This window comes from Squalius cephalus (genome assembly GCF_949319135.1).
Source record: "Squalius cephalus genome assembly, chromosome: 15".
Lineage (NCBI taxonomy): Eukaryota > Metazoa > Chordata > Actinopteri > Cypriniformes > Leuciscidae > Squalius > Squalius cephalus.
This window is the reverse complement of record NC_137136.1, coordinates 3,758,014-3,777,500: the sequence shown is the minus strand read 5'-3', so window position 1 is coordinate 3,777,500 and position 19,487 is coordinate 3,758,014. Positions and strand designations below refer to the sequence as shown.

Sequence of the window (19,487 nt, the reverse complement as noted above, 5' to 3'; positions counted from 1 at the left end):
TGAAACTTTGCTCTCAGTATCACCAGGGGCTCTACACATGAACTCCAGCAATGACTACATTGTTTGTGTACACAGAGTTTACTAAAAAGAAAGATTTTGTATGACTCACTTTATCAGTTAGTGTTTCCGGTGGCTGGAATTTTGTCAGTCAAAAGTAGTCGATCTCCGAATGCAACGTTGAATGCAACTGACTCCATATGAGGAAATGTCATGAACTTGTAATTTCAATGAAAAGCATGATAACTTAGATAAAAAATGATCCGTGAATTTATATGGAAACAAGCTTTAGGAGCTTTCCATCTTTACTCTCCTCATGTTACGTTGCATTCGGAGATCGACTACTTTTTAGTAAACTTTGTGTACACAAACAATGTAGTCAATGCTCAAGGTCATGTGTAGATCTTAAAAGTGGCATTTCCATTCTAATTATGCTTTCACACGAAAGTTTGATTCGGGTAGATTAACAAAAAGAGCCTAGGTTCAATTTTGGCGAGAGTTACCCTAAACAGGAAACAGGAAAAAACTGTTTTTTTTCCTTAAACAAGGAAAGGAAACTAAAAGGAACTTTTTTTTCTTCTTAAACAGGAAAAAAAGCAGAAGAAGAGACGATCTACGCACCAATCCAAACCAAGAGTTCAGATGGCACACAAAATCTTGTTAGTATCCTTTATACTGTACGCTGAGTTTCGATTGATTTAAATCCAATCAAATGCTCTCCAAAATGAGAAAGTCTCTCCCCTAATACCATCTGTCAATGACTAGCAATAACAAGTTGTAAATCATCGTTGCCAACCATAGAACTATAGGATTTCAAACAAAAATGGACAAGCACTTTAATACTGCATATCTTGCCTGGTTCAACGGGAAATACATTAAGACAATAAAAGGAACTATGTTTGCCTAACAATTTCATGGGGCATTTAAACTCTTTGAACTACCTGAACAATTCTATTCCCTTAAGCTACTTGGAAAACTTGAAAAGTGCTTCCTTTATAGTCCCATTATCCATCAGGCTACTGTGACTCACCTTTGCGGAGGCATTCAGAAGCGATTCATGCCTCATGCATTTCAAATACACCATGGTTTCCTTAGCTCTCAGTGCTAACATGAACTAGTCTTGCCAACTTGGAGTGCTGAATAATAATTGTTAATCAGTCCGGGAATCAATTGTGATATTTTGTGTCCCATTGTGGGCACAGCAAGAGCCCTCATCAGGCTGATATTTAATCAATAGCCAGCAACTGTGTAAAACCCACTAAGCTTTCTGCTCTAAAATGCTCATTGTCACTAAAATAACCTAAGAATTGGTCTTGGTATGTAATGGACCTCAGACTCTTGGATAGAGGAGTAATTTGAGGCAATTATCAAACTAACACATTAAAAGCATGAGTTTGACGTATGAGAAGGAAGTCACTGATGAAGGGTCTTGGTTGGTCGTGATTGCGAGCAGCTGCAGTGGAAAAACGCACATTAAGGAGCACAAGAGGACAGGAAAAGTAGAGACACAAATACGGTGGTTACGGGCAAAATGAGCAGCTACCAAACTCAGTCGTGACTCAGAACTGTCTGAAGAATCAATTTCAGTCCAGTGTTTACCATTACAAAGGATTTTTGGTTCCTCAGTTGTTTTTGAGTAGAGAACAAGCACTAAAGAATATTTCACCAAAACAAAAGATATATATATTTATGAAACTTATCTGTCATGAAACTTTAGATGGCACATTCCATTATATTGCACACATTGCAGTTTTTCCCATACATGGTATTTATACAGTCTTCAGCTCTTTTCCTTACAGTTTGTCAAGCTCCAAAAAGTAGTAAAACGCACAGCAAGTGGTCTATATATCTTTAGCCATCATTTAATAGACTGAAATGTAAGTCATTATTCTCTGAAATTACCATAGAAGACTTAGAATAAAGCATTCAAACCAAATGGACTACTTTTATTATGCTTTTATGTTTTTTTTATTTTATTTCCATCCTTGTTGGAACTTGCACCCAAATGATCTGCGTAAGGATTCATCAAAATGTGTCCTTTTGATTTCTGCAGATACATAAATATATGCATTTGAGATGTAAATAATGAAAGAATTTGCACTTTTGGCTGACCTATTCCTCTCTAACATTATCTGCTTATGTGATATATGGTTACACTGGGGGGGGGGGAAAGGACAAGGCGATGCATAAATAATCTGCAGGTCAGTAGAAATGAGTTTGCTATGAGCAGATACACAACATTGTTTTCGCTCACTGTTCTGCCGTTTCCCTGCAACAAACTATCAGGTAGAAATCAAGCCCCTCAACATTCAGTAAATAAATGTTACGAGTGCATCCGTGTGACATGCTGAATAGGCTCTAGCGGGAACTGCTAAACCACTGTTTTTGCTCACAATTAGCTGCGTTCAAGGGCACAAAACAATGGATTTCTAAAGCGTCCTTTTAACAACAGCAAAAGAAACACAATGGGCTATTAACGTATTTGCAAACATCCCTTATGAATGCACACGTTTTCAATGTGAAATGTTAAAACTAAGCCTGAAAAACAGCACTGTGAGGCGAACGGTGGCATCCATACAAAACACACTGACAGATTCTCATCAGAACAATAACGAGTTTGTGGGCGAACGCCTCACGCCGCATTATCTTTTGTCATCGCAGGCGCTTCTCTCCCGCTGTCACAATTACTCAGCGTTCGTAGGTCAGGCTCCACCGGGATCGTGTTGGATCGTGTCTGGTCCAACTCGCAGCTGACCCCCCCAGTCTAGAGACCACAAGTAATTTCAGGCGCAGACCACCAGAGTGATTTGGTCTGGGAAGCGATTTACCTTCAGGATTACCTGGAGCCCCAAGGCAACAGCTGCCTATTATTCAGAAGGCTAATCTGGAGAGAAACACGGTCCACCGCAAAACCAGCTCCACAAATTCCACTGATGGTCCATAATGCTTAAGGCTCCGTGGGCCAGGGATTGAGGGAAGTGGCCCGGGCCAAACTAATGCTGCCTAAAGACCTCAGGGCCGCAGCGGGAGACCAACTAATGAAACGATGGTGAAAGAAACTATTCAACACAAATTTGATTTAAGACAGCAGGGACATTCAGATATTTATATCACAATCCTCAATCATTCACCAATCATATACTATATGGATGGATGGAAACACGTGTGTGAATACATATACACACACACACACACACACACACACACACACACATATACATACACATATACACATATAAACATATAAACATATACATACATACATACATACACACACACACACACACACACACATATATATATACACATTTACACATGGGTAAATGACAACCAAACTTAAATATTTGGAGGAACAGAGTTACAGGGATCATGCATTGCAATCGAAAAATCTCATCCAGGTAGCATCAATGGATATACAATCTATTCTTCAGGCACATAACAGTGCATCACATCCAACTGCAAGAGTCGAGGCGGACAGGGATCATGAGTAATAAATCAGATCTGGCAGGTTAGGCTGGCGAGTCGCAAACGTGTTAACGATGCTGTGTCGTCACCGGGAGACATTGGGACCTTCAGCGGAGAAAAGACCTGGATCCGCTTCACACAAACCGCCTGCGAAACTCAGGAGCCCTCAAGACCCCGAAGGCCACATGACATCAAACAGCAGGCTCAGAAAGAACCTGGATGTGATTAACCACTCACCAAAAACAACACCTCAGAATATATGGAGCCCTAAATCTCCCGAATGTGAAAGATGGAGGCGAACAGCCCCTATTGTGAGCCAGAGAATGGCTTGTAACCGCCTATTAAAAGGGGCAGTTTGTTTTCAGTGATGTGATTTATGGCTGATATTTCTTAGTGGTGGAGAGACGGCACGTCAAAAAGTGTTTGTTTGGACAATTCTCTGAATTCTAATTGCACAGCTGGTTCTATTCCCTGATTAAAATGCACCGGCAGCATAACGGGAGCCAGGAAAATATTTACTCACTTCACTTGTCGATTCACAATTTGGAAAGAGCACAAACAACAGACACTTGTGTTATACATGCATGTATTTGAGGAGTGTACATGTATGTCTGACGCTGAAGCGAATCTGAAACGGTCGCGAATATACGCAGACTTTAAAGCTACACTGTGTAATATTTTAAGTTGATTTTTAGCAAAAAAACAAGTTATTTCAAAATTATACGTTCTCATTAATGTGTAATCACTTCAACCAACTAATTAAGTATTCTCGTGAGCGTAGAATCTGCCATTTAGAATATATACGAGCGAGTCGCTCGAATGGCGGAAGCCATGTTGCGCATCCATCTTGAAAATACATTAGGCAAAGAGGGACATACAAGCTTCGCCTTCCGCGGTTTTATACGCAGTGGCACCGTGACAAATGCGAGAGGGAGATTTGCTCGCGTTTGCCGGCAGATTTGAAATAATACGGCCACCGTAGGAGTTAAAACGCCTTCAGAATGGGAGGGGCTAGAAAGTAATATTCAGTTGGTAGTCATAAACAATTTCACCGCTAGATGGGAGAAAATCCTACACTGTGTAGCTTTAAATAAGTTCAACTAGAATCAAGCTGCTCTTTTAGAAATGTAACTAGCTACACTACAAACTGCTAACATACAGTAAGTAGCTAACTACATTTAAAGGAACAATGTTTTTTAAGTGATATAATAAGATAATATGATTCAGTTAAGAATATGCTCTAAATAAATTAATCACATAATCTAATAATTATATAGTTTAAAATATATTTCCCCTTTAGCTCCAATATAGAGTAGTTAATATAGACAAAGAATGTAATTTGAGTCCAGTGAACTGTCAATAAGATTGATAGCATCAAACATAATATATTACACATAACTTTACACAAAACTAATAAAAATAAACCTATAATGGTGCTAGCATAAAATATATAAAAAAACATAGTTCACATAACTGAGATAATTCAAATAATTATTTTTTGTATGAACCAGTTCAATAAAATGAACAGTCCAAACGAAAATGACTCACTATTACAACTTGATTATTGATTTAGCTCACTCAGTTGAAAAGTTGCATGCACAGTATACACAAAAAAGCTGGCATGTGCCTGAAATATTAAAATAATAAAATACAGGTGCATTTCCTATTATAATCGGCAATACCCGTGTTGGATTGAATTTATTTTTGGATGCATTGGCATTTGTATTACAGATGAGTGCCTCTTAATTCTTGCCACTTTATGTTGTTTTTTTCTTTATTTGTAAAGTATTTTTATTTTATATATATATATATATATATATATATATATATATATATATATATATATATATATATATATATATATATATATATATATATATATATATATATATATATATATATATATATATATATATTACATTACACACACATACTAAAAAGAGTAAATATTTTGCAACAAGAAAAGACATAAAAGTTCAAACAACTAAGTGATAATTCAAATTAATACATTTTTTGTTTCAGTGAGTTCATTAAAATGAACCATCCAAAAGAAAGAATTCAATACAACGCAATGATTATTGCTCCAACTTGCTCAGTTGCAAAGTTGCATGTAATATAATGCAACACAAGAGCAATGGAGCATTTGGACATCCAACACTGCTGAAATAATAACGCTTATATACTGACAGACAACGCTTAAAGGTAGTTAGTTTAGTAGCACTGCTACTTTTAATGAGTTATTCCCAGGGTTCACATGCTGGAGTTTCTAAAAGGAAACCAAAAGGATCTTAAGTATTTCCTATTGATTACATTGTTAGCATGCATAATGTCAAGGTCTGGGAGGCTAAAACCTCCAACCATCTGGCTCTAATTCTGGTAACAGCAAATCATGATGAATAAAACCAAAACATTTTTCCAACTAATGGCAGACAGGAAGCTTTCGAGAAACCTGCCTGATGAAAACCTGCATGCAATTTCATCTGGTGATACTACTGGTGCAGAAATTACACACGGAGCGAGACAGAAATACTTTCTCCTCTGTCACTTCATGGAGTCCTGTGGCACCGACTCCCAACTTGATCATTAGAAACTCCACATCACTCATGCCAACAGGCCTCATGGGTATCCAACGACACCATGGCCGGTCTCTTACTTAAAGACCTCATGAATAATTCACGCGCAGGGAGGCCATTAAAACGGGTCAGGCAGGGGCGGGGGCATCGCACTGCGAACCGACGCAAACATTTCTGAGCAGTTTTATGCCTGGAGCAGCCACAGGGGAGCGATGAGCGAGAAGGGCCACGGTGCCCTCGGCTATAGAGAGCATTTAATCACATCATGCTGTTTGCTTAAGGATCCTTTAATATGTCATACTTATGAAGCAATTAGTGGCCGTGATGCTATTCCAGAAAACAACTGCTGCGGAGAGAGATTTATGATGTGACTATGACAAGCCTTTGGGTGTGGAAATAACTAACTTAAAAGTGGTGATTCTGCTAAACTACACTTTTCAGAAGTGAAACACTCAAGCACTTCATATTAAAGGGGTGCTTTAATGCCCTTTTCAAAAGACGTAAAATAAGTCTCTGATGTCCCGGGAGTGTGTATGTGAAGTTTTAGCTCAAAATACCCCACAGATATTTATTTATAGCATGTTAAAATTGTAACTTTTTGAGGGTGAGCAAAAACACGCCGTTTTTGTGTGTGTCCCTTTAAATGCAAATGAGCTGCTGCTCCCGGCACAGGGGGCGGAGCTTCAAGAGCTCATGTGTGTTAGCAGCTCTGATTGCCTCACACAGACACACACTGAAAATTTCAGAAACTGTTAAGCCTTTTTGGTTCAAACCGGAGTTGGACAAAGATGGAGAGACTCATGAAGTGACAACAGGACATTTCTGAATGGTTAGTTGATGAATTTAGCTGATGTGGAGTTAACTATCTTCTAGTCATTGATTAGCATATTCTGTCATGATGATCTATAAATCACGTTCCCGGTGGAGGGGTTTATGTAAATTTTAGTGTTTGTGATGTCACTAACCCAGGAGGAAGCTCATTGTAGTCCCTACCAGCCGTTTGTTGTAGTCCTTAAAAAGTGATTTCTTTAAAAGCAAATATCTCCCTTTGATTTGAACTTTGAGTGTCGTAACTTTGCAGATGTTGATTATGCTCAAACAGCAACATTACACACTAACTAAAGTCAAAAAAGTGAAATCATAGTCAACCACCCCTTTAACTACATGAATATGGTAATGTTAATGTATTTGGCAAGGGCGTATGGTGCGTTCAAGTCATCTCGTATAGATCGTATTTACGAGTTGAACGCACTTGAACGTCACCACAATGTCGTAAATACCAGTGGGGAGCTCGGGATTTTCTCTAAGCTCCGATCTTTACTCGTTGGGGGCGTGTCAGTGATTAACATGGCGGAATACACAATACGTAAAGGTATTTAGCTAACTGAGCTGTTAATAGAAAAGCCTGACAATATCACAGCTAATCGCCAACACAGAATATGATAGTATTATAATATAACAATGCAACATGTAACAATGTGTTGGCAGTGGCTTCATAAATTAATTAAAAACATAAAAATACAAAGTACACCTGATGCACATTTCTTTGTTCTTCATTTTCTAGAACAAGAGTTTAAGAACCTTACTGTATTTTTGTGTAATTAATTAAGAGAAAGTACTCCGCCATTTTGCTCCGACGAAAGTGACTTGAACGCACATGCCGTTATAAGCACGACTTCCCACCTCGTACATACGAACTTCCCAGGAGGACTTGAACGCACCAGTAGGCTCCATTTTGGCATTTGTGGGGACATGAAAGTCTAGCAAAAACTCCCGTTATGATCAATGAAGCTGTCTACACTGCACAATGAATCTCTTACTTACAGTGCATCATATCTGCACTTGTTTATGAGAGCAGTCGTGAACGTGCAAGATGAGACGGCAGAATCTCAGTGAGCATGTGCTGACTAATTTAAACGCCTTTGATTGGCCAATGCATTCTTGCGCTCAACAGACAGTTTGTCTGTGATTGGTTGAAACGGTCAACGCTGTGCAAAAAACCTAAAAAAAAAAACCTAAAAAATAATCTTTGAAATTCAATGATGTGAGCATGTAAGAAATGCTGCTGCTGCAGAAATAGACATAAATCATACATTTTAAACATAAAAAGACATTACTTGAAAAAGCATTGCTTAATTGAGAAATATCTGAAGCCTAAACAACAAGTAAATAACTATAATCTTTAACTTCTCATGTGTTCATTGGCATATTATTCACTGCTGTGGTTTTGGGAATCACAACATCTCACTATTCCTGGTATGGACTCAGGCCTAGTGTGTATGAAGCTTGCACTGGCATCTGGCCACTTCAGGCACTGATAGCCGGGAACGGCGCCAGTCAGTGTGGCACATGATCGAATGGCAGAGCTTATAGAGTCCATTCTGTTGAGTCGGCCTGTTCTTAATGTGGCCAACGGGACAGCAGGCCTTTGGCTGATGAAAGACCACACTCCTCTAACAGCCAATAGAAGCCACACAGATGCCCAACACAGAGTCAGTGGAACAAGAAAAACACTTAATGGACTCCACGCATTAAATATTTAGACCTACTTTTCGCCTGAGTGTTAACTGCACAATATGATCCTCCTCAAAGTTTATTTGTATTACGTCTTAACGGGGCCATTTATATAATGGAAAACAGCTTTTTCCTTGCAGTACAGAAGCACCAGCTATATTCTAACTTGGCTTATATTCTAACTTTTTATTAAAATGGCTATGATAATATTATTTGCAATATAAAATGAATCAAATAAGATAAGAATGCAAAGCATTAACTGCTTTCAGACTTTGTAAAATCATGTGCTTGTGAGACATTACGAGTCAGAGAGAACGAACAGTGAGAACAAAGCAGGTGGAAGTCATTTGTGAGCGAGAAATTGGCAATTTGAACCCTGTGTCCTGCCGTACCGGTTCCTCTGGTGTTCTGTGTGAGCTCACTAAACACAGTGTCTATTAGACTCAATAACAATGCAACTATAGTGCTTTTTAATGGGTGGCACGCAAGCATGGTCGGACATGTACTTTTTGTAGCACCTGCCAAAATTTGACTTTTTTTTTTTTTTTTTACTTCATTCCTAATAAATTGAGAATTATATAAATAAAGCAGTCACTAATTACTTTGTTTTATTACTTTGACATAATTAAATAAATAGAAGTTACCTTAATTATTAGAAATAAATATAAAATGCATATAAAAATATATATATATGTATTAAAAGTATAAGTATTCTCCTCCAAACATGAATATTCTGGCATTTAACGGCCACTTTTCACAAGCTTTTTCTCATTAATTTAATTTTTTTCCATTTTTAACTTTTAACACATCATCTTCCAAACTGCAGCACTTATAGTGCAAGAAGCCGAGGAAAACATTTACGTTTTAACCATTTAGAGACTTACAAATAAGAAATATCACAAGCAATATATCACAAGAGCCAACAATATTTGCAGCACACAAGTATAAGACAGCACATCATGGTGCCAAAAAGCACTGACCGAACACATTCTTGTACTTTCATTCACCAAAAGGAATACTTGCAACCTGCAGCTTTTAGTATGCAATGGAAGATTTTCAGCAAATAACTAAATTTGAGTCTGTTCCTCACACTGAACTTCAGATGATTTGGAATATATCTACTGTAGCACGATTCATATGAACTACTGTTTTTGTACCTTTTTGGACACGAAAACTCTCTTTTTGCGCTCTACAGGGAAAAAAATAACAGTATACGGGTTTAAAATGACATGAAGGCGAATAAATAATGACAGAATTCTCTCTTTCTTTTTTTTTGTGAACTATCAAATCACTTTTGAAAGTAAAATGCAATGGAGAAATTTTCAGTGAAAGCTCACGCAGATTTCCCTTCACGGCAATCTGTCCGTCACAGACAGCCGTACATCAGCACACAATGAGTCCATTCACTCCTGAGTCCTGACACAAACTGTTATTACTATGGGGAATACTTCATGCCTTTGTCACTGATTTTTACACCCCGATGAGAGTGATTCATGGGAAATGCTCCGAGTGGTACAATTTGCACTGGAGTTATCGTGGCATTTTGTGTAAATAGAGCCCGGGGCTGAATCACCTGCGGCCCTTATAGAGGTTTCTTTGACGTTTCACATCAAAGAGCGAGGCAGACTTTTATCTCTGTGATGTGGAGACACTCGCCAAGGCCTCATGGTAAAACGCTGTGTCAAATGTGGAAGCTTCTGCGCAGAAATGAAAGGCGTTTTTGGATGTGTAGTATTTCAGATGTGAATTCCTCTCTGACTGTACCTGCAGCCTTCATGAACTGGACACGGGTCTGAGGTCTTATAAGGGCTTATATAGATGTGTTTCTTTCGGTTTTAGATGTTAAATTTGGTGCAAAGGTGCTTTAAAGATGAATTTAGAGACTTCTAGCATCTAGGAAAGAGTTTACATCCCATTTAAAGCCACAAAAACACAGCTTGAGTAACAATTTCACCACCTTATTTTTATAATATTTTTATTTTTAGTACTTTGTAAAGCATTGTGGTCAACTATATTGTTTTATTGTGTGCTTTATAAATAAACTGAAATTGAATTATACAATTCAAGACCATTTTAGGACTTTTAGGTAAAACATTGGTCTATTTACACATTCTAATATTCAACATAATGATAAATCAGCTTAATTATGCAATTGCATTCTTTAAAGGGATACTTCCTTTTTTAAAATATATACATTTTTTTGTCCTCAGAAGAAAGAAAGTCATACTGGATTAAAAAATGAAGAATTTAAGACATAGATATTAGCAATGTAACTTATAATGGAAAATAAAAATGATTATAATCATCATCAAATATTCATAATTTACAGAATGATTGTCATTTACAACATTAATATTTTTAGAGTTTAACACAATAATAATAATAAATATACTATTTTATAAATCATTTTTATAATATATTTTTTATATATATAATTATTTTTTAGGCCATTTATAGTAATGGGATTCCTAAAACACCAGTGTGAATGTAATGTGGTCCAGCTACAAAGTCTAAATAAAATACAAAAAAAATATTAAATATTGTATCTAATTTTTTGCATGTCATGTGACCATTAACTGACACCAGAGAATAGTGAAAATGTGACTGTGTCATTCAATTATTGAAATATTAATTTACAATTTCAGAGGGACTAAATATTTTCCATCTAAGTAGTTTGGTTGACAAAAATGTTTGGGAACCCCAGACACGGGTCGAAAAATGATCCGAATATCCATTATTCCCTTTAAGACCATGCAGCTACTGGACTACACTTCCAGACTCAGGCAGGTCTGAACGAACATCAAAGCTTAATTTATGTGTATCAAGGCATTTGAAATCAATAAACATCCTGAGCTCATCTAGGAATCACAGCGAGGTTATTACACAGAGTAAAAGTCCTCTGTAATTATATAAGACTGAAAACACGGCCCTTATCAATATTTGAAGAGACGCTCCGTCCCTCAATCCATCAGTCAGAAACAACCTTGTAAATCTGAATTTAATTAACCCAGCTGCATATGCAATGAGATGTGTTAATTTATTAACTAATTTGCATGCCCCTGAATTGTGCTACACTTTCTCTTGAAAAAAAACAAGCAGTCAGAATGCAGTTTTCATTGTGTTGTTCCTCCAGTTTTTTAATGCTTATTTAAAAACATCAGGATTTATATTTATGCATGTATATAATTGATTTTTTGCTGAAGCCATATAGCAATTTCATATCTTTAATAAAACAGGCTATGCTCAGAATAGCATTCTAGCTTTCTACTCATCCCCTTACATATGGCCATTTCTGCAGTATGCATTATAAATATTGTGCAAAGTATGCAAATGTAATGCCAAAGACTTTATATATAGATAGATGGTGTACTCATATTACTATGAATGAGAGAAAGTGCAATCTGCATGGCAGAATACATCGGATAAAACGTGCCGACAGACAAGACAGAGCAAGTTAAAATAATAACTGTTTTGTGGCTCTTTAATGTGTCGTGACAGAACGATTTAGCGCCTCATTTCAAGCGGCACCTGAGCCGATCATCTCTTCCTAGTTATAGCATGAACTAAACATGAATGAACATCAGTAGGTATGTTGTTTCAACCGCGGAAAGACATCAACACACGCCATTTTTCAAGTTAAAGTCCACCGATGTTAATCTACTAACTACTGGGACTGTCTGGTTTGTTTGTCGGACAAAATGGTGGATTCGGCGTTATGATTGGTCAGATCGCCTGTCAATCAAACTCTGAGTGCAACAGTCGGGTTCCAGATGTAAAACCCCCCGTTCATTTTCTCCATAGGGAAATTGATTTTACACGATAACTTATAAACCTTTAAAGACAGCCCTACTGTAATCGATGATATTTGCTTCTGCTGAAGACGTTAGCCAACATGTTCAACTTAGTTTTGTGTATTTTTGTCCAATTTTCAAATACTTTTTTGCTTCAAATCTAAGTTTGTAATGTTACCATTCACCTCGTAGCTGATTGGCTTGGTTCATGTCTTATAATGCATTAACAAAGTTTTTTTTTTTTTAAATCCCTATGGGAGAAATGAATGAAAAAATTACTTCCGTAACCAAACCACTGAAAAAGTATAGGCAGGTGATGTCGAACTCTATATTGTTAATACATTGCGTTGTGCATTGGCTGGTCTAGACTGAAAAATGGCTTTTTCTGTCATGGTTTCAGCAACTAAATTTAAGAGACATATTTCAATGGTTGTTTCAAATATTAAATTTAACCGTGAGCTTGGTGAACAGCTTTGGAGAATTTGATGTTTCCCCATTCAAAGATATAGTTCTTGCATGACTGGATGAGGCTTTTCAAAGATGGCCGCCGACTCAAATGACTTGTCTCAAAGAGACTCACATGACCTACTAGATTTTCAAATACACTGTCTGATGTAATTAGTGGCATATACATTACATGCTTTACCTTTTCAACATGCAAGTTTAAGTTAGTCCATATAGTATATATATGGTCAAATTGGGCTAATTATATTATACACCATCCTCCATGACTGACCTTTCCTGTCAAACCATAAAACTGCATGTTCAGAGACATTAAACACAAGCCAGTCCAGCACCCTTAATAGGGTTACATGAATAACGTAAGAAACAAAATGAAAAGACACACTTGACCTAAATGAAACAGTAAAAACAGGGTCTCAACTCACATTAAGAAGCATTTTAGTCATTTTGAAAGTTGTAAATTTGGCCTAGTGTTTGTAAACCCCACTGAAGTGGCAGGAAATTCAGCAATGCATGAAAAATTAATGGCTTTATTACAAGTTAATCTCCGTGCCAAGAAAAAAAAAACTGCACTGGACTGTTAGAAAAACACAAGCTAATTCCTGCAAAAACATTATTTAAATATTTCTGCTCAAAAAGCTACGGGAAATACCTGGAAAAAAAAACCACATTTGTAACTAACAATATTGCTTCTTAACTCTTGAACATAAAACCCTAATGAGCAATGAAAAATAACTTGGACTATTGACGACCTCGAAGGAAAACTGCACACGAATGCTTTTCTGCTTGGCCTTAAAATGTTTACCATTATTAGCTCCCAAATGCAGCCATTAGCAGGCAATAGTACAGACGTCACTGCTCAAGAAATGCCCATTAGGCGTCAATGTGCTGCAAAATAGCTCCAGCAACTCTACAGAGACTCGAATGCAAAGTTTGAGATCATAAATGCTGCAGATACTCTTCTCTAATGAGCTGCCGAATGCCGAGATTCACATGCAATACACACACAGTGACCCTAAAATACACTAAAATTACACTTAAAGATGTCTGAATGTCAAAACTTACGTGGCTTAATTGTTCCAGTTCTTCTTGGGGTCACTTCATACTTCATATGGGGGCATTTGTTGTCATTTTTATGACCAATTAGAGCAACCAGTGATATTTATCAAATAAATAAATAATTTCATGCTTCAAGCTTCTCATAACTTAGTGGTTAAACTAGTCAAACACTACAGCTACATTCAGATATTTAGTTATCAGTACCACCGTAAATATCCATGATATGATTTCTCTTCTCAATTAGAGAAGTATTTTATCAGGCTCAAGATTAATTTGAATCGGCATTCATCTTAGATAGATTTACACAATATACAACTAATAAAACACAGTCCAATCTATATTATATAATAGAGCCGAACTAAATTGTGACAAACAGCACCATTTTACAAAATCTTTTGAGACACACACACAGAAACTGGTGGTGACTTTTGAATGAACAAATCAATTGACTAAAACGAACTCCTACTGTAGATAGTTACTGGTAAAACTGCACCTTTGAACACAAATAAATAGTGTCGTGCTTTTTTTTAGTTAGTTACTCCCCAACAAAATTGCAGTATACAGTTTTGAATTGGCTCTGAGCGTTTATTTTCTTATTTTTACCCATAAAATGATACAATCTGCTCATCTCATGGTACCTGATCAATACCATCAAAACTCATTTGATCAGTAAAGGGCATCAAAGACGAACGTCTCTCCGAGCGCTACATCTTTGATCCCAGAATCCTCTGCATGTAAGACCACAACACACACTAAAACACTAAAATGACACTGAGAAGTATGTACTTCTGTCAGTGTCAGTGGTAAATCTAAATATGAAGCAACATGTTTTCCAGTGTTCTGGGCCACATTGTAGATTGTTTTTTCCTAACCCTAATTAACCTAAAGGGATAATTCACCCAAAAATGAAAAATTCTGTCATTTACTCAACCTCAAGTTTTCACAGTCCTGTAGCTCGTACTGGGTCGACATTTCATTCGTTAACTTATTCACCGTATCCCCCAAAGTTAGATAAGTCCATACATACCTTTTTCATCTCTGTGCTAAAGTGTTTCATTTCACCGCTAGCCTAGCTTAGCACAAAGACTGGAGGTAAACAGCTCCAGCTAGCATACTGCTCCCAATAAGTGACAAAATAACGCCAACATTTTCCAATTTACATGTTGTGATTTGTATGGACTTATCTAACTCTGGGGATACGGTGAATAAGCTAAAGTCCCAAAAAGTCGGCGTGTTACTTTAAGAGGCGTACACACACACACACACACACACACACACACTGCCTGAAGTCATTAATTCTCAACGTGAGGTGTCAATTTGATCCTCAGTCGCTTTAACAAGACCATCAGATGGGCAGAGGAACATATCGTTTCCTGCCTAAAATAATTGCCCAAGTCATTTTGATGATCAAATGACTTAGGCAATTATTTTAGTAAGATAATGATATCTTAAGCATTGTTTGCAATAAGTGCACTTAAACACAGAAATAAATCCAAGGATATTAATGGAAGAACAGGAAAACTGGGTCGCATAGACAATCAGTCCTATATAGATATACAGTAGAAGACACCCTGATAGGGTTTATCTCTCACACCACAGTCCGGTAAGGTTCAGCTGGTGTGTTTCCATGTTGCTCGTTTCCTTGGGAACACAGACACCCACTCGCTTCAGTGCTGCAAGGCCTCATGGACTCGCTGCACACTTGTAGGGATGTGAATATATGAGTAAAATATATGAGAATATGTGAATATATGAGGTTAAAAGTATCATAGTACTACCACATAAATATATGCTGAGCTGAGTAGGCTACCTAGAAACTGTCTCTTGCTAAGTTACGGGCTAATCACAATTTAAAGTAGTTCACTACACCTGAAGTACACTTATATGTAACTTATAACACCCTTTTTAAGATCAGCATTTTACGAAATGTTACTAAAAGTAAAAAAAAAAAATATATAAAAATAAAAAAATAAATAAAAAAATAAAGAATATATACAGCAGTATGTATATATATATATATATATATATATATATATATATATATATACACACACACTGTATATATGAAATATCATCTTGTTTGTAGTGAAACATTTAGTAAAATGCTGGTCACTCCTGTTTTTGATTCTGTTATATTAAAAAGGTATAACAGAATCAATAGTGTGTATATGTATATATATATATATATATATATATATATATATATATATATATATACACATATATACATTGTTTTCTACTGTAATATATTTTTTAAAATGTAATTTATTCCTGTTACGCAAAGCTGAATTTTCAGCATCATTACTCCAGTCTTCAATGTTTAAAACAGTTGTGCTGCTTCATATTTTTAGTGGAAACTGTGATACACTACAATTGTAAAGTATACGTACATAAATAAAGCTACTTGAATATTGAAAGAGGGAGAGAAAGAGAGAGAGACTCCATTTTTTTTAAAAGAGGAAAAAAGTAGCTTGTTACAGGAAGAGCTACATTATCAGCTCATGCTACTGTCATGCGATTGAAAATAACGGGTGACACTGTTAATGAATGTGAGGGAGCAAAACTGACAGAATCTCAAGTAGAACAGTGAAACTCACTATAAATACCTCGCAGCATGAGGCCACGCTATCAGAGCAGCTGCAGGGAAACCGCTAATAATATAAAACTTTAAATCATCCCTGTTTCTGTCAAATTGAATGTGGCTCTTATCCACCATGTTCCTTGTGCACTAAAAATGAAGTCTGCCCGTGTGTCTGCCACGTTTGTATATATAACAGAGGCCGTCTGCAAGCATGTACGTACCAAAGCAAACTAACGGAGTGAATAGATTGCAAAGTGTTTCTTCATTTGGCATCCACATTTACCCACCGAACTTCGCCAACTCAGATGCACTGAAGTCCTGAGGAGCCGCCGCAGGACATCAGCTGTGTTGAAGTTGGCTTACAGTGGACTGCTGATTCGTAATAAAGCAAAAGCATGCTGGGTCGGCCTTGTTATGTCAAAACAAACTGTTTGGACCCCGAGCGCTTCCGAAGGGAGACGTAAAGCTGGCTCCTAGCGCCTCGTATAAAAATGGGAGAAAAGTATTACAGTATTCTCAGTGAACACACCATCACCATGACTGCTCTCACGGGTGCTGGTCTTTGCTTTAGCTTTACCCATAGTGCTGTGCTGTGCCATGCAATGAATAGAGAAAGCAATCCGTTAGCATTTGCAGTTCTGGGCGCATGCTTCTTTAAGCCATTCATTGGAGCTGTTAAAGGTGCATTGTGTAATATTTAGGAGGATCTGTTGACAGAAATGCAATATAATATACATAACTATGTTTTCAGTGGTGTATAAAGACCTTACACACAATGAACCGTTATGTTTTTATTACCTTCGAATGAGCCATTTCTATCTACATATACACCGCAGGTCCCCTTACATTGAAATAGCCATTTTGCACCGCCATGTTTCTACAGTGGCCCTAAAAGGACAAGCGCGTTTCGTCAACGTTTCGTGTTTTGTTGTTCTTCGTGCAAAGAAGCTGGATAAAGTCAGCGAATAAAACACTGACACAATGATGAACAAGTAACAATAATATTCACAATAACATATCACTTTACTGAATAATTAAAGGACAAGTTCGGTATTTTACACTTAAAGCCCTGTTTACAGATCGTTTCTGATGAAATAGAACTGTTAAGATTAAAATTTGGACAGATGCTGTCCCGAGAATTTTAGGTTTCTTTCGCGTTCCCCAAAACCTCCAGAATGGGTGTATAGGTGCACTGGAACAATCCTTCCTAATACGCATTAAACTTTCGTTTACAAAGACGTGAAACTCACCGAGTGGTCAGGGGTGTTCACTGATATGTTCACACAAAAATCGCTGCAAAATATGCTTTCCAACAGGTGTTTTACCATTCAATGTAAAAACTGTGGACCTATTTTTCCAAACACCTCACACCCGTACATTCCTCCGTTGAGAGCTTGAATAATAGACACTCCAGCCCAGTTGGTGGCGATAATGCACCTTTGCAAGCAAACCACTGGCATTTCAGTTTGCGATCCGCCGTAAAAAAAAAACACAAGAAGAAGAAGAAGAAAACAACCCCATTTCAGTTTCCGCGCGGAGTAATACCGTACCTCACATCACATCCAATACAAGTCAACGGAGGAGACAAAAACTACGATAAAACCTGTTGGAAAGCATATTTTGCAGCGATTTTTGTGTGAGCATATCAGTGAACACCCCTGACCACTCAGTGAGTTTCACGTCTTTGTAAACGAAAGTTTAATGCGTATTAGGAAGGATTGTTCCAGTGCACCTATACACCCATTCTGGAGTTCCCAATTTAAATTCCAAATTTAAATTTTAACCGTTCTATTTCATCAGAAACGATCTGTAAACAGGGCTTTAAGTGTAAAATACCGAACTTGTCCTTTAAAGGGTACATAACATGCACAGTTTCACCTAATCTCATGTTAATCTTGAGTACCTATAGAGTAGTAGTGCATCCTTAATATCTCAAAAAAGTGTTTAGTTTTATTATATTTAGAAAAGAAAAATACAGCTTTCCGATTCTCTCCGGAAAAAGCCGAGGTCCTGGAGGCGGAGCTATAGAGTCAAGCGGTAGTTCTTGTTTTCCAGCAAAAGACAGAAATCTGATCCAGTTGTACTTACATGAATGGGGTCTTTTATCACTGGGACCGCTCCACGTTTTAATAGCAAACGATTTGCAAATCCAGCGTCGACCTGAGCCTTGTTAATAAAACATTCGTCACTGAAACGACCAGAACACACAACCGCACTTCCTACACTCCGTTGCTGCCCCGGAAAAACAAACTGCATCCACTGTTCCTGTAACACTGGGTTCTTTGGAAAACTGAACACGGTAAGCTTTCCCTCACATCCAAATACACACTTTTTTGGAGACATTCTTGAACAAATCCTATGTAGCGCTGCCGATGATTTCCTGTTGAAGCGCGTTGATGTGCGCGGTCTCGCTCTCCTCTAGTCGACGTGCTCGCGGGCGAGCTTTTCCGAGAGAAATGCTCATATAAGGAGTTGCACTCTGGTCTACGTCATTAGATCCACGATCTAAAAAAAACCAGCCGAAACTTGTACCAACCCGGAAGTAAGATTTTCAGCATAGAAATTCTCCGTTATTCGTCCAAAATATTTTTTTAAAACTTTGCCCATGTTTAGCATGAGAATCTATCTCTTTAACACTGTAAACAACTCTGAATACATGAAACACCATTGTACCCCCCCTTTAAGTAAATATATTTTCTTAATTTATCTTTCCAAAGAAAACTCATTGCTTAACTGGCTACTCTCTGCTGTCTCAGACGACGACATCACTTCCTTTCGGCCACCGTAACTTCAGTTGGTTGATTCGCAACCTCACCGCTAGTTGGCGCTAAAAATTACACACTGCACCTTTGATATCTGGACAATTATTCCAAGACAACATTGATTAGTAGATGGCACCACAAGAACGATCACTAGTGGCCAATCTATTCACTCCGTAATATATATATATATATATATATATATATATATATATATATATATATATATATATATATATATATATATATATATATATATATATATATATATATATATATATATAAA

General features: G+C 37.2%; 1 protein-coding gene across 2 annotated transcripts in view; it reads right to left on the bottom strand.

The window, feature by feature from the left end:
- The window catches only part of LOC307172345 (mannosyl-oligosaccharide 1,2-alpha-mannosidase IA), a 223,088-nt gene that overhangs the window by 110,547 nt on the left and 93,054 nt on the right, over positions 1–19,487 (bottom strand). The window lies entirely within an intron of this gene.